We start from the raw sequence: 17,568 nt of genomic DNA, 5'->3' as shown, positions 1-17,568 counted from the left end.
TGATCCTGGAGTCCCTGGATCGAGTCCCACGTTGAGCTCCCTGCATGGAGCCTGCTTCTCCCACTGCCTGTGTCCCTGCCTCTCTCTCTCTGTCTCTCATGAATAAATAAAATCTTAAAAAAAATAAATGTGAGACAGGAAACCATCAAAATCCTAGAGAAGAATACAGGGATTCTTTGACATCAGCCATAGCAACTTCTTAATAGATTTGTCTCCTGAGGCAGGGGAAACAAAAGAAAAATGAACTATTGGGACTTCAAAAAATAAAAAGGTTCTTACCTACCGAATGTGAGAAGATATGTGAAAATGAAACATCTGATAAGTTGTTAGTATCCAAAATGCCTAAAGAATTTATAAAACTTAACACTTGAAAACAAAGAATCCAGTTAAAAAAAAAAGAGAAAGATGTGAATAGATATTTTTCCAAAGAAGTTCACACAGATGGTCAGCAGACACATGAAAAAGTGCTTGACATCACTCATCATCAGGGAAATACAAATCAAATCTACAAGGAGATATTATCCCACACCTGTCAAAATGACTAAATGTACAATACGGGAAACAACAGGTTTTGGCAAGAATGGGGCAAAAAGGGATCCTCTTACACTGTTGGTGAGAATGCAAACTGGCGAAGCCACTCTGGAAAACACTATGGAAGTAGCTCAAAATAAAAATAGAATCACCCAAGGTTCCAGAAATTGCACTACTATTTACCAAAAGGATACAAAAAATTCTAATTTGAAGAGGTACGTGCACCCTGATGTTTATAGCAGCACTATCAAGTAGCCAAATTATGGAAAAAAACCAACTGTCCATATTACAGCCATACAAAGAATGGAATCTTGCCATTTGCAGTGGTGTGGATAGAGCTATAGAATATAATACAAAGCAAAATATGTCAAATATGTTAATCAGAGAAAAAAATAGTATATGATTTCACTCATATGTGGAATTTAAGAAACAAAAGAAATTAGCAAAGGGGGAAAAAAGAGATAGGCAAACCAAGAAAGAGATTATTAATTATAGAGAACAAATTGATGGTTACCAGGGGGAGGTGAGTAGGCGGATGGGTTCAATAGGTGATTGGGATAAGGAGTGCACTTGTCACAGTGCGCACTGAGTATGTATGGAAGTACAGAATTACTAAATTTGATACCTGAAAGTAATATTACACTATATGTTAACTAAATGGAAATTAAATAAAAACTTGAAAAACACATACGTAATAACAAACTTGTTAAAAAAATAAATCCATCTTATCTTTTGTATTAATTAAAGAATTTTTATTTCACATTCTGTTACCTATTTGAAAATTGAATATTCTTCAAATTGTTATCCTCAAAAATTTAACCTGTATGCTTACCTTTAATTAAAAGTAATCAATATGTTTTTATATAACTTTCTTCCAGTATACAGATCTTCCTCAACTTATAATGGGGTTAGTTCCAATACACTTACTGTTAGTTGACACTATCCTAAGTAAAAAATGCATTTAATACACCTCATATATCAAACATCATATCTTATCTTAGCCTAATTTAAACATGCTGGGGGGACACCTAGGTGGCCAGCGATTGAGTCATATTGATCTAGAATGGTTGTAACTGTATCGGTTGTACATCCTTGTGGTCCTGAGAGCTAGGCTTGCTGCCACTGTGGAGTATGATGAGAGCGTATCTGATTGCATGTCACTAACCTGGGAAAAAATCAAAATTCAAAATGTGAAGTACAATTTCTACTGAATGTATACCACATTTGTAACACTATGAAGTAAAAAAGAAAAAAAATTGAAACTTAAACTGCTCTAAGTCAGGGCTACTGAACTAGAAATGGCTGTTACTATCCAAATTTTCCAGACAAAGAAGCTGAGACTGAAAGAGTTTAGTGATTTGAATGCAATTTGTAGTTTGATCTAAGTCCAAAACACATGATTTTTTCGTGTATGTGTGTGTGTGTGTGGAGGGTGTGTATGTATGTATTTTGTTTGTTTTACTTCCCAAGCATTAGACTTGAGTTGTACTTTCAAAACTCACGCTGAAAATAGTCTCTACTCTAACTACTCTACAGTTTGCTATATGAATAAATTAGATAATGTATAATAACTAAATTACATAAAATTTAAGATATATGATAGCATGTGTTGTAATTTAGATTACCAATGTTGCATTTCTCATGATTATTATTGCAACGTTTTCAAAATCAGTGGTTTTATACTTGAATTTAGTTGGGAAGATGGCTTTTACATACTTCTGTAAAAATGTCCAAGGATGATGCTCCAGTGGAGGGTCTAGCTGAAATTTAAAGCACTCATCTAGTTATGACAGGGTAATATTTTCTTATATTGCATAGAAACCAGAGGGGCACTTTTTGAATAGCAGTCAACAAAAGTACAAGTGCAAGAGACTTTCACTGTCTTTATTCTTTGTTAGACAAAGCCACCCCTCATTAGGGACCAGGCTTATTAGTAATTCATTTGTTTAACCCAGATGGTGAAGTCTAAATGTAATTGCAATATCAGCCTAAATTACCCCATGCTGTTTTGGGTGACTCACATGTGCTATACTATACACAGTTAACAAGAATAAAGCAACATTGAGTTCAAACATTTCCCAAAGAAGTGAGCACACGGGGCACACTGGATTCACAGAAAACGCTCATTAAAACCACTGAACATTTTGCACAGGTGAGGATTTTGGTATTGGGCCTGTGGTGTCCATGTTACTATGGCAATAACTATTATCACTAGAGCTAATGTATTTCTGACCTGCAGCATTTAATAACACTCACCCACCACAAAGAGATATAATCAGAATTTATTAATTTTTTAAAACATTGTCAATTTAAAAATGCAATGTAAGATCTAAGTATTATTTTTTTTTCTCAGAGTACCTTAGAATGTATCTATGTGACAAAAATTCCATATACCCTACAGCATCAATTAAAACTTAACATCTTTGATACTAGTGTTTCTTTGGTCTCCCTTTTAAGCAAGAATCTTCAAAAGAACAGCTCTGCAATTTCTGGTCCCATACTTATTTGAGCTTTATATTCAATACCTTTTCCCCTCTGCTTTTCTCATTTAGAAGAAAAAATAAGAATACTCTTTTGAAACTTAGAGTGGCTTAGTCCACTTTTAAAAAGTAAGATAGAAAATTCACTATTCTTGCCATTAAATATTACAGTGGGACTAATATACTGAATTTAACATGTAAGGGATGTTCTTTATCCCAGAAAAACAAATTATCTTTATAAATTACTAGTGATACTGATAAGTCATACACTAAAGGGCAACACATTTAGAACTCAAGCAAAAAGCCACTTTATCCAACAGGAATAATGTAAAGCAAATTAAACTGTTACAGTCTAACATTTGGTTAAGCTCTATTAAGTTTAAAATTTATATTTCTATTTATACTTGAGATTTTTGAGCAAACAAATTTTGAGTATATATTTGGGGATTAGCAAATTAGCAATGATCTTAAGTTTTCCTTATTGTCTACTGCTAGGCATCAAAGATATCACTACCAGATTTCAAATTTATGGCTTAGGAACCCAGAATAAATTTCATGTGTAGTCTATAGTAGATAAAGATATTACAGAAATCAAAAAGATTGATAAAATGTAAATACAATTATCTCAATTATTAACATTAGCTTTGTGTCCAAGCAACATAATGCCTTTGGGAAAGTCACTTTGGATCTGTTTCCACAATTGTACAATGAAGTGCATCTTAGAAAGTACTCAATTCTACCTTGGGCTTTAAATTCAAGGGTTCCTGCTCATGGTACAATGTAGAACAGTGAGAAAACTTAAAGAATTAAAGATAGAGGATACATATGAAGTAATTTTCACAATGTGGCAATGTGATCTAGCCACCAGACCTTATGCAAGTGCTGCTAGTAATGTCTTTCCATTTTGCGAGACTGAGAAAGCTACTGCTATAGATGTTACAGAACTCATGGGACGCAAGAGTGGGGGGCAAAGACTATTTCTATGGAATAAGAAGAACCAGTTGGAAAATGGAGGTGATCAATAGACTTGAAATTGAGAAAATGGGCAATTTGACCACTGGACAACTGTGGTTTTACAAACTATAATTTCATATTTAGAAATGAATAATTAGCAATTTGAAAGTTCTTTTAGTTTGTTTAACAAGTTCAAACTTTGGTCCACTAACCTTAAATAAAAGGATGTGAGTATCTAATGGGTTTATGAGATAAGGTACTTTACTTATAAAGTATTTCATGTGTGTGCATGTACAACTGGCAGCAATATGGTTATGTAACAATCAAAATATCAGAAATATACAAATATTAATAATCAGCATGTGCTTGCAGAAGAGTTTCTAGTTGGCTCAGTTTACAAAGTGGTTGACCTTTATTTGGCATAGTCTCACTTCTGTGCAAGCTGGAGGTCATTAGATCTAGCTGAGTTTAGCCAAGCATGGTTCTGCTCCACATATCTCTCATTCCTATTCCTTGAACAAGTGGGCTAGTCTGGGCATGTTCTTCTCAAGGAAACTGCAGAGCAAAAGGTGTTTAATAGGTAGTATATGTAATCAAAGCTGTTCATTTTTTCAAGGTTGACTTAACAAGTCTTCACTTTGTGTTTTCCAATACAAATTTAGGAATCAGCTTGTTAATGTTCCAAACACTGTGGCTTGAGTTTATTTGTATTTTATTGAATCTGTATATCACAATTGAGGTATCCAGTGAATGAACATGATTTGTATTTCCTCTTAATATGTCTTCATCAATTTTTCTAATACTGTTTTAAAAAGTATTTAATAATTAAACTATGTAATATTTCTAGTATTTTATTAATAGTATATAAATGATTTCTATATTTTAGAACTAATTCTTAGAATGTGAAATTCTTTTTGTTTTTTGTAAACAACGATATCATCTGATAATCACCTTTTAATTTCTTCTTCTCCATTTATTTATGTTTGTTTGTTTATTCATTTATTTAAGTAGGCTCCATGCCCAGCATGAAGCCAACACAGGGCTTGAATCCACAACCCTGAGATCAAGACCTGAGCTGAGATCAAGTGTTGGATACTTAACTGACTGATCTACCCAAGTGCCCCTCTCCATTTATTTTATCTTTCACTTTTCCTTCTTGCTGTTTACATGATCTCTGCTATAATGATTATTAATAGAGGGCAGCCCAGGTGGCTCAGTGGTTTAGCGCCACCTTCAGCCCAGGGCCTGATCCTGGAGACCCAGGATGGAGTCCCACATCGGGCTCCCTGCATGGGGCCTCTTCTCTCTCTTCCTGTGTCTCTGCCCCTCTCTCTCTCTCTCTGTCTCTCAAGAATAAATAAATAAAATCTTTAAAATTATATATATATATATATATATATATATATATATATATATATATATATAAAATGATTAATAGAAATGGAAATGGCAGACTCCATTGTCTTGTTTCAAGTCTCTAGGAGAAAAGATTCAATTAATCAAAATTCAGTAAAATGTTTGTGCTATATGTTTTGGAATATTTTGTGACTCTCTATAAGTATATAATGCATGTGGTAGAGTATATAAATATTAGATGAACATTATAATGAATTGTTACAAAGTGAACAAATTTGTATAGATAGCAACCTAATAATTTAAGATATAGAATATTTTTAGTTTTTTAAAAAAGATTTTATTTATTTATTTAAGAGAGAATGAGCATGAACAAGGAGAGGGAGAAAGAGAGGTAGACTCTTCAGTGAGTAGGGATCCTGATGTGGGGCTCAATCAGAGGACCATAAGTTCATGACCTAAGCCGAAGGCAGAACTTAGTTGACTGAGCTACCCAGGTGCCCCATAATTTTAGATTTTCAAAAACCTCCTTCATGCTATCTTTACAACTCTCTAATGGAACACATTTCCTGACATTTAGATACATAGAATCAATCATCCACTATATATTCACTTATTTTTGGCTGTTTCCTCAGTATTATGTCTGAGTCATCCATGTTGTTGATGTATTATTTCACTCTCTTCCATTTTAGTATAGGTCTCTATTATATGAATCTATCATACTTTATTCATTGTGTTTTTGTTTAGCTTTGTTTAGAGGGGAGAGGAGAGGGGCAGAGGGAGAGAAAAAAATCTTAAGCAGGCTCCATCTCATATCTTTGTGATCATGACCTGAACCAAAATCAAAAGTCGGACATTTTAAATGACTGAGCCCCTGAAGCACTCCTATTTATTCCATTGTTAATTAAAATAGTCTTTTAAGTTATTTTCAGTTTAAGCTTACAACAAAAATAAAATGCTGCTATAGGACTTCCAATTTGGGGAATTTGGAGAAGACATACTTTTCTCTTTTCCCTACTAATTACAACTAAATACCTGGATATATATATATATATATATATATATATATATATATATATAAAATGACTCTGAAAGATGATGAGAGGAAAACAGGTTAATAATCTCAGGATCCAAAGAATAATACTTTGGTGATTTCCTTCAGCCTTTTTTTTATGTCCTATGTATCTCCAAATTGGAGATGAAGAAGCTATCAATCCCGAAACAATGCAGACAAAAAAATAAAATAAAATTTTAAAAAAAAAATTTTAAAAACCTAAACAAAGTATACTCTTTTTAGCTAAAAAAAAATTAAAAATGAAGAAAAGGGCAGCCTAACAGGGCAGAAAATGTTAGATAAAAATTGTTCTACTTCAGCATAACTTAAAACAGCAATAACCCAATTATTTAACACTTAATGAACTCATTAGTGACTATGTTTGTTTGTAGTATTAAATGATCTTGTACATTATCCAATGTAAATTGTGATTTCCATGTGCATAACAATAATAATGTATTATAATAAAATGAAAGATAGTGTACATTGAGTACAGACTATGATATTTCCCCAATGCCTAGCCAAAGTATATTTTGGGATCTATGATAGGCTAAGCCTTAAGGAAAAGATGGAGAAAATCATAATAATAAATGAATGGTATATTTAAATAGCATGAACAGCAAATAGAAGCCTTTTGGGAAAAATCTGAGGAGTAAATGCAATGTCCTTTATATGTTCTTTGTATGGACTTAACCAAAGCATGTTTCCCTTGTGGCACACATGCAGGTTGATTATACCAGAGTTTTTATTCAGATATTTAATTTTGAAAAAAAAAATTGTTATAGAAACTATTTCAATAATAGAATTTCAACAGGAAGACATAAATGTATTTTGGGAAAAATGATTTTATGATTTTAATTTATTTCACCAGCTTTGCCTGAGGTATTACTTATTAGTCATTCTTATATACTAATTATGACCAAGTGAAAAATGGTTACTTAAATTGTCAATATAATCAAATATATTTGTGTTTCTGAGTCCTTGATACCCAACTTGTATTCCCTGAATTAATGTTTGTCAGATAGCTCAAACCAAAGAGTACAGTGGATGTCTTAAACAGTACAAAATGCTATGGTATAATGGAAGAAATTCTGAATCTAGAGTCAGAAAAATGGGATTTATTTCCTGATGCAAGACTTCCAAATTTCAAAAAGTCTTTTATCTCCTTGGCACTGCAGTAATATCATTAAAGTTATTTCTAGAACTTACAGATTTTTAATGGTGACAAAATGAAATGAAGTAGAAGTATATTTTATACTAGAAAATGCTAGATAAGTGTACCATATTAATTAGAATGAAGATGATGTGCTTCTAGTCATACATGAGGTGTTAACTTATGTTTTCCGTGTTACTAACACAGCCGCTTTTTGTCCTAGGCTGTAATGAACACCAGAGACAGAGATGGAACTTTAACTAACATAGTAAAACAAATCCATATCTACTGTGTGTCTTGCTGGATGACATAAGCAATATTGCATCAATTTTGCATGTTTTTATTAATTTAAATCCCAAAAGAGTCAATATTGGAAAGTTAACATGTCTTAGCACTATGTTAGGCAGAGTTGCCTACAAAAGAGTATAATCTAGCAAATCAGAAGAATTTCCTATTTTTATTTTTCATATTAAACCTAAATTTTAATCATAAGATATTCTCTGAAATGAATACTGACAATGTTTAAAATAAAGTACTATCACCTAACAGTACACATATAAAATTTTCTTATAGATAGGGAAAAGCATTCTGTATGTTTTATTTTAACATGCTTTAGTTATTCAGATTTCCCTTTTTATGTTTTTATTAAAAATAAAATGAATTTGTACTTGTATTATCTCATACACACTCAAAAAAATGAAAATTATGGAAATTCCAGTCAGTCAACTATAACAGATATGACTTGTCATAGCCCTGAAATCTCTGATAAAATTTATCCTGAGCTAGCAAGATGGAGATCCTGTTTTAGTACATGCATCTGATATTAGAAGCCCATCTTCCTCTGGCTTTGAGCCTGATGGCAGACATATAGAATCACATTTTTCAGATATGTCTCTAAGAATGGAAGCAGAAGAAAGAATCTTAAATCCATCTTCCTAACAGGCTCACTCTTAATTGAAAATACCTCTACATTGGAATTCAGAAGTTTCATCTGTACTCCTGGGTCAACAGCAATGCTAATGCATTGTATCACAGTGGAATTTATTTTATCCAAAACAACTAACTGTGTATTATGGTGCCAGACCAAGCCTCTGTAATTTAAAAAAGGTTTATAGTTTGTACATGAAAAACTAACACACAAGGTCTTCACTGATTTCCTTCTACTGTAATGGCTTTTATTTTTTTTTATTTAGATTGTAAAAAAATCAGAATATAAAGGCTATAGTTTCTATTTCAAATAATGCTTATTTTGACATAGTAAATTTATCTCTTTAATTGGCTTTTAAAGTATTGGATGAAAATTATATTTTGATAGAAATGCATTTATCATATTCTATTCATTTGGGAAGGAAAGTAGCAGGAGTCATAAAAAGTGAAGTTATGTTAGTAATCAAAAATATACTTTGCCAGGTATTTTTATTATTCCTTCTCTACTCATGGTGTAGAATTGCTTTCATCAGCTCCCTTGTATTTGGAAGCAGTTGTAACATTTATTCTGGGTCATGGTTTATAAGAACATAGGACCCTGTCATTTTTAGCATGGATACTCAATGTTCATGTGAGGCATACCAGAACTCCCTTTCTTTTGCCACTTTTCTTGTTACAGGTTAAGGATATATGTACCACAGTCTCCAGAAGATCCAAAATGAACAGGAAGTGCAACCAAGAAAATAAGCTACACTTTAAACCAATCAGATCTGGGGTTGTTGATTATCTCAACATAATCTAGAAAGCCTTGACTGATTAATACTAGAATTATAACACTGCTAAGAACAGAAACACTCTTCAGTATGTACCACAGGCCAGGATATTGATTGAAAGCAGTAGAGGGTACTTTTTTGGAAAACAGAATAGCTATTTATGTTATGCAGTTATTAAAATGTTTGGCCAAAATGCCACTTTTGATAACATGGAAGGTATTTAATATAGCCAATGAACTTTTACCTCCAAGGGAAGGGATTATAAAGTGGAAGGTTAACTGTATATATGGATTGTGGTTTACTGAACCTGTAAAGAATTGGATGAGTTACATAAGTTCTCCAAAGCTCAATAAGGAAAAAGTTCCAATGTAAGAAATATAAAGGTAATAAAAGAAAGACTCTAGAAATTATAGGCACTTCAAGTTGAGAAAACAGCTTCCAACTTGTAAACCATGACAAGCATCAAATCAAGGATATCATGGTTACTTAACATTGTTGAAATCTCAACATATGACCAAGATGACCTAAACGTTCACTTCACTTGACTAAACTTTAGACAAACTTCTTCCTCATTCTAGGCTCCTGGCCTTCTTATTTTAGAGAACTGACTTTTGAAAATTTTAATTATAAGTTCTTCCCCTATCCTTTCACTATCCTTTCAGGATGTATATCTTTTCCCAACATATTGACAGTTTTAGAACCCAGGAATGTCTTTCTCAAAGACTTGAGCCATCTCTTTGAAATGTAATCATAACCTTAAGTATATACAATTTTTATTTGTCAATTATACCTCAAAGCTGGGGGCCTGAGAAATACATGGCTCCTGTCTCCCAGTCTATGTGGGACAATCGGAGTCTAATTTCAGTAAGCACCAATTAGCAAACACCATTGGCCTTAACATATTGACAAACCTTTCCCTAATATCCCCTAGTACTTTTCCAGTAGCTTAACCTAGTGCTTAAAAACTTCCCCACCTTTTAGGATACAATCTATATAATAAAAAAATGTGTCCAAGAGCTAGCTCTTCAGAACTTACACTGGAGAATTAAGAGGCACTGAGCCCATTTACTTGACTTGTAGTGTCTATCTTAAGAGAATAATGATGCTACAGATTCTATTAAGAGTCACCAGTCAGGAATCCCTGGGTGGCGCAGCGGTTTGGCGCCTGCCTTTGGCCCAGGGCGCGATCCTGGAGACCCGGGATCGAATCCTACATCGGGCTCCCGGTGCATGGAGCCTGCTTCTCCCTCTGCCTGTGTCTCTGCGCCAATCTCTCTCTCTCCCTCTGTGACTATCATAAATAAATAAAAATTTAAAAAAAAGTCACCAGTCAGGGGACCTGGCTGGCTCAGTCAGTAGAGTGTGTGGCTTTTGATCTTGGGGTTGTGGGTTTGAACCCCACATTGGGTATAGAGATTACTCAAAAAATAGGAAAAAACAAAGAAACCTCTCTTTCAAAAATAGTAGCCAATCAACTATCTGGATGGTTCTAGTTTAATTCAAATTATTGGTAGTACATAGCTGTTTACTGTCAGTAATTGTCAAATATATCTGAACCATAAGGAAAAACTTTCCTTTGGTAGACATATCTCTTATAGTCCTACAAAAATGTGTAAATTTAAACAACAAGAATGTGAACAAATTTATTTTACAATTTTTTTTCATTTATTGTAAGATAAAAGAATTCAAGAACATTCTGTTGAATGCTAGGATTCTAAATGTCTCTAGGTATTACAGGTGATCCTGATGTGAAAAAAAAAAAAAAAAAACAAGTCAAGGGATGCATAGGTGACTCAGTGGTTGAGCATCTGCCTTTGGCTCAGGACATGATGCCTGGGTCCGGGATAGGGTCCTACATTGGGCTCCTTGCTGGGAGCCTGCTTCTTCCTCTGCCTATGTCTCTGCCTCTCTGTGTCTCTCATGAATAAATACGTAAAAATTTTTAAAAATCATATTTGAACTTCATGTTCTACATGATACTAGAATTCATGATGATGGATACTGACTAGGCAGGCCTGCTTACAATTTTGTTAGAGGTCTTTCATCCTCATATGGTAACAATGCATAATAAGATTATGTTTTTGTATTTGCATCTATATTCAATTTCTGAATGAAGGAGGGGAGGCCATGAATAAGTGGTAACTACTGAATCACAGAGAGAGGAAAATGGTAGACTGATGGCATAGTTTCTCCTTCCTATATTGATTCTTTCAACAACCTCTAACACCCTACTATGTAACATTACTGTAGCAAACAAACTCTACTACTGTAATAGAAAACTAGAGGGAATTTACTTCATGGTAGGAATATTTATACATTACAACTCATCTCCTTCTGTAAAATTACAAAGCATGAAACACTAGAAAAAATGCAGCATGAGAAATTGAAAGTCTTCCTTTTTTAAAGAATAAAATGAATCCATGTGTGAATAATAATATGTCACATATGTTAAAGAGGTTTTGAATACTAAAGTGAAAACATTTTTCTTTTATCTTGGTTGATTGTAAACAAATTTTATGAAAAAAATATGATGCCCTAGCATTGATGAAATTTGTAAATGGTGAAATTAAAACTTTTTCTGTTACAAAGAGCTTACTGATATAAGCAACATCCAAGATATATTTAAAGTTTTTTCTTTAAATATGAAAATAAATGTTTTAGAAGAATTATGTTGATATTTACACTGATGCTGCCCCATCAGTGGTTGCTTTCATGAGAGTTTTTGCCTCTATTGTAAGTAAAAGGAAATCCGGATGCATTCAGCAAACTGTTTCCTTCCCAGGGAAGATTGGTGCACGAGTCCTTGGAGATTAAAAAAAAAAAGGAAGATGCTACAAAAATGATCATCTTTATTAAATCAAGATCTGTTTATTTGACAATGCTTAAAAATCTGTGAAAAAACCTGGGAATAGAACCAGTATCTTTTCTAGTATGTAAAGAAATTTAGTGGCTCAACAGGAAAAACTCTCAAAAGAGTATATTTTAGCAAAAAAAAAGAAAAAGAAAAGAAAAGAAAGAAAGAAGGAAGAAGAAAGAAAGAAAGAAGAAAGAAAAGAAAAGAAAGAAGAAAGAAGAAAGAAAGAAAGAAAGAAAGAAAGAAAGAAAGAAAGAAAGAAAGAAAGAAAAGAAAGAAAGAAAGAAAGAAAGAGAAAAGTGATCACAGGAGTACTTTCAAGGAATCAGTTGGAAAAAATGACAGGTAGCATAAGTGAGAAATGAGCCCTTTTCATTTTAAGCTAGTCAGATTTAAAGTTTATTCATTACAATAACATAATTTAGCATACCTGGACCTAAGCAGTATGTAATATGAAAAAGAAAGAACAGCAAATATGGCTGGATCATGTTTCTAACAGAGTGGTCCAATGGAACATTCTTTCAAACATAGGATAGCATATTATTTTAAATAGAAGTATAACAAAAATATTCTGAATAAAACAGGGTGATTACATCTAGTGATAACCATAATTGTCAAGTTTATTCTTAGGTAAACATTATAACAAAGGAGAGAATATTATCATTAATGACTTTTGAGAATTACTTTGAAATTCCTCATATCAATCAATTTTAAAAATATATTTTGCTTTTGAGGTAAGGAAAACAATAAATTATAACATAGATGTCATATTTCAAGCTAAAGGAACAATTTCAAATACATATATATATATATATATATATAAAATAAAGGCAGAGTGCTATCACCTTATATTGCTACTGTTTTATAAATTTTTTCTCGAGCTATAGTTACCTATATCTTTATTGAAATTTATAAGCATGCACATAAGAAATATGGAGCAATAGATCATAAAAGAAAAAGTCAAATTATAGAAAAGAAGATGTGGTCACAAAGGATCATGTTTAGCATGACTTTGTAAAATATACCACACTATTTAAAAAATGTGTTTTTTTTCTCTATTTCTCCCAACATACCCAATACATTCTTGGAACCTACAATTTTAATTACAAATTAAAGTGTATGTGCATCAAGAGAACTCTGGGATATTGAAGACTAACTGTAGCTTTTACAGATTGAGATATATGTAAGAGATTTAGAGGTATCCCTAAATGCCTTGTGTACCTGACTATAAACACTACTCTGAAGATACATCTTTAATGCAACATATTGATAGGCTGATAGTATAATGACCACTTATTAACTTTTCTCATTGCCTATATCCAAATTTCCTTCTTGGTTTTTAGGAATGCTACAATCCATGAATAGTCACCTTTGAACATTTAAGAAAGGAAGGCAAAATAGGGTTTCCCTGTGAGTGTTAAAGCATGGGAACATTACTCAGTTTTAGCCAGGTGGAGCTCCAACTGCGATTTTGTTAAAAAGTAATTATTCTTAAAATGGAGAGACAGTAATATTATTACTCATTGACAATATTAGCATCAGATAATAATGGTGAGATCCTAGCCAAACTTTTTTACTGCTTATCCTCCTTTGGTTCCTATTCAGTGGTGAAGCCTGGTCCAGTTAATCAGTCGTTCCTTTTGCTAACAAAGAAATAGCCCAAATAATACAGTACATATTGAAAATACATCTAAGAAAAAGTAATGCTAGAGCTGTGCACAACAGAAAGAAATTCAGCAAGACATAAAAGAATAGCTCTGAGTGTTCACATGAACAGAATTCCCTAACCTCGTCAAATAGCTCTTATAAAAAACCCTGATAACACTTTATCAAAGCAATAAAAGCATAAGTTTCTCTATCACAGTTATAAATTATACACTAAGTCACATCTAGTTGTTTAAACACTCAGAGACCTACTATATAATTCCTAAATTGAGACCGAAAAATCTTTCATTCTTTCATGTTGCCAGCATATAATGGAGTTACACTCTAACTTGACTTGTTTATTTCTAGTTATTTATTAGGTAGCAAATTTTAAATTACATGTATTTATTAGAAGGATGTTAGCTGCTGTAACAAACAAACCCAGAAACCTACTATGGCTCAAACATGATGGAAATTTATTTTTCACTCACATACTTCAAAATCTATATTCCTGATAAGGGTGGATCTCTCTTCCAAATGGAGATTCAGGGACCCAGACTCTTTCATTCTAGGGACTCTGTCTTTTTTAACATCCAGCCTGGAGAAGGATAAAGAATTGTAAATCATTATTGTATAACCTCTAGGCTCAGGCCTGGAAATTGTGCAGCTTAACCTTCTACTGGCCAAATTTCAGCCATTACATGGTCATATCTAAATCCCAACAATCTGGGAAATAAAATTTAGTTGTGTTCCAGAAAGAAGATTGGATGTAGCCTTACAGTACACATCACATGAAACTTCCATTTCTATCAATTCACTCTATAGTTAGAATGAGCACCATAAGAATACAAATCCATACATGTAGTTCCCTAAACATGGAAACTTTAGTGTCAATCTATTGTCCTTCTTCCACATAAAGTCTAAACTGAATAACGTTATACAGAAATTTACTTAAGGTCAGGTTTTCTTCTAAATTATTTAACCGTATTTCCTATGCATATTAAACCCTGGCCATTTTAAACTATGTAATTAAACAAATTAATCCAAAAATTTGCAAGCCACATCTCAAATATGACTTATTGCATATACTATTATTTCAATCTGAAATGAATTGACCTTCCACTTCACCTGATTAACTCCTATTTGTTCTTCACATCTTAGTTCAGAGTCACCTAATTTAGCAAACTTGTATGGATTCCATTCCTTTTCACGCTCTAAATTAATATTTACAACATATCACACCACTCCTTGTGTAATTAGACAAAAATGACCACTTTGTAAGTATATATATATACATATCCAAGCTCTCTTTTCTTCCTACCCACTAGAGAAGATTCTAGATTAATGACTTTACTTACTTTCCCTTGATTCCCTTTGAGATGGAATTTCACCAACCAATAATGAGTCTACAGCTTTTGTGAATAAAATTAAAAATATATTGGGCAAAATCACTACTGAGGACCATTTCTTGGGGGAAAAAAAAGAAAAAGAAATATGTTGGACAGAGAAAATGCCAATCAAGTGGATCCTTCCAAGAATACCAAGCAAAAGGAAGATAATCCCATTACCCAAGTACTAGTGGATGATAGATTAAAAGAACATGCCTGTGAAAGCAACAAAATTGGAAGGGCAATGAGAAAAGGGTAGAGAAATCAAAATAATGAACCTGATGCATGAGGAAAGAGAAAACTTGAAGAGACAAAGATTAGTAAAGAAGAGGGACCTGGGTGGCTCAGAGGTTGAGCACCTGCCTTTGGAGTTCCAGGATCAAGTCCCACATCAGGCTCCCTGCATGGAGCCTGCTTCTCCCTCTGCCCTATATCTCTGTCTCTCTATTTCTGTGTCTGTCATGAATAAATAAATAAAATATTTTTTAAAAAAGAAGAGGTTATTGTTTCCTGTGTTTTTAGAAGTTTCTTCAAGAGTGAGAAGGAAGGTAAATATCAAAATTCCTGTTTGTATTATGCTCCTTTGAAAGTGAAACCACTCTGCAATTGGTCTACAGAGGTCAAGACTTCATTTGAGTTGGATTTGTTCACTTGTCTCTCCCTCTAGGCTTCAGGGTACTTGAATTTCTATTGCAGCCTGTCTGGACCTCATAAATCTTCACTCAAATTCAATGTAACAGTCTTCTAAGGAGAACTAATACCATAGATGAAAGAATACAAACACTATAGTCTTAAAGCTAGGTAGAGATAGGAGTAGATGTATAGAGGAAAATATAAATGCTAACTACTATGAATGCATTATAGAGGAAAGCTATATTCCCCTTTCCCCATTTTAAAAGAGAAGAAGGAGATCACATCCTCTTTCCAGAAGGGAGTAATGAAAGAATAATATAGAATTTATTTGGAATACTATTGGAAGAATACTTTCAGTCCAGCCCTGACTCCTCACAGCTTGTTCTTCCTCACAGAATGACTGATATATAATTTTTGAAATTGAGACAAGGCACTCAGCTTGAATAGTTCAGACATGTTTCAATTATGGGACTGGGGAAATCTGTCCGCAAATAATATGGTTTCTTTCTGTCTTTATTCTCCATACAGTCATCACTGGGGAAGCACAGGAGAAAATTCTAACATTATATTTCTGCTTTGCATGGGGCTATTAAGAAAAAAGATTAAGAAGCTTATTTTTTCTTTGGATCCAAGCAAGATTCTCCTATATAGCTTTAAATGTGAGATAGCTAATCTTTGGCTAATTCCAATGTGTGGTGATAATTATCCATACATTGCACCTCAAAATTCCCCTCAATTTTTAAGTATAAACCCAGCATTTTAAATTAGTAATTATAATTGAGGAGGATCTTTCTACTTTTATGTTATTCTAAGGCCTTCCCTCATATCTGAATCACATAGAGTTAATTGTATAATACATCTCTAGTTGCCTAACACCTTTCATCTAAGAAACTCAAAATTTGTATGGAGCATCTTCTTGATGGTAGGCTGACAAAATTAGACATGGCCTGCTAGACTCAGAGAACAATGTGCCTGAATTCTCATTTTTTATAGGCAAAGTCTCTTTCTCTCATGTTAATAGAATCTCTAATAAGAACTATTATTTGCAATGTTTGGTTGTAATATATTCCACTAAGTTAATTCTAATACTTAGCAACTAGTTTTTTCATAGCATAAGGTTAAATTCATATGATAGTGAAGAATAAATATTTCTTAAAAATTACCATGACAGGTTCTGTGTATGAAAGAAGATAGCTGTTTTCCTTTTTGCCTTAGAGACAACCACACTCCCAAAACTCAAGAAGTTAAAACATTAAAAATGTGTTTTTCATCTCATGTATCACGTAGAATGAGAAATTTCTCCAGCTATTCCTCACTCTCTTTCCAATTTCTGATTTTTCCATCTAAGAATTGGAATAATATCTAGTGTGTGAATTGAAATAAAATTGAAAAAGAAACAAGTGTTTTTTCTTCCTATATAGTGTTTCTGAATTTTATATATATTATAATCTTGTGTGATTTGCCTAAACCAAAATCAATATATGAAAATCAAGATTTGTTGAAATAACTTACTAAATAGTTATGGTGATATACTGGCTTGATATATGTGTTAACAAAGAAAGGTGAGGTATCACAAAACTTACTGATATAAACTATAGACTTGTCTGAAAAGTGTTATGAGAAAATAACTACTTTGGCATCCATTCCATATCAGAGTTTATCTGAGAATATAATGATAAAATTATTTGATGCTATTGGCTAATAAAAGTAGAATTTCATATATTCTTTTTTTAATAAAACCTCTCTAACATGAGATGTTTGCAAATATTTCAACATTGCTTGTACCCCTATACTTTGTATGTTGGGACATGTGATGTATATATA

The 17,568-nt window shown here is 32.9% G+C and overlaps 1 pseudogene; it reads left to right on the top strand.

Annotated features, from left to right (window-relative positions):
- Positions 1 to 537: 537 nt before the first annotated feature.
- LOC129494598 (dnaJ homolog subfamily A member 1-like) overlaps positions 538 to 17,568 on the top strand; it is a 138,165-nt pseudogene continuing 121,134 nt past the window's right edge.

The sequence above is a fragment of the Nyctereutes procyonoides genome, unplaced genomic scaffold (assembly GCF_905146905.1).
Source record: "Nyctereutes procyonoides isolate TBG_1078 unplaced genomic scaffold, NYPRO_anot_genome, whole genome shotgun sequence".
NCBI classification, from domain to species: Eukaryota; Metazoa; Chordata; class Mammalia; order Carnivora; family Canidae; genus Nyctereutes; species Nyctereutes procyonoides.
Note: the sequence above shows the minus strand (reverse complement) of the source record. Positions and strands in the feature narration are given on the sequence as shown.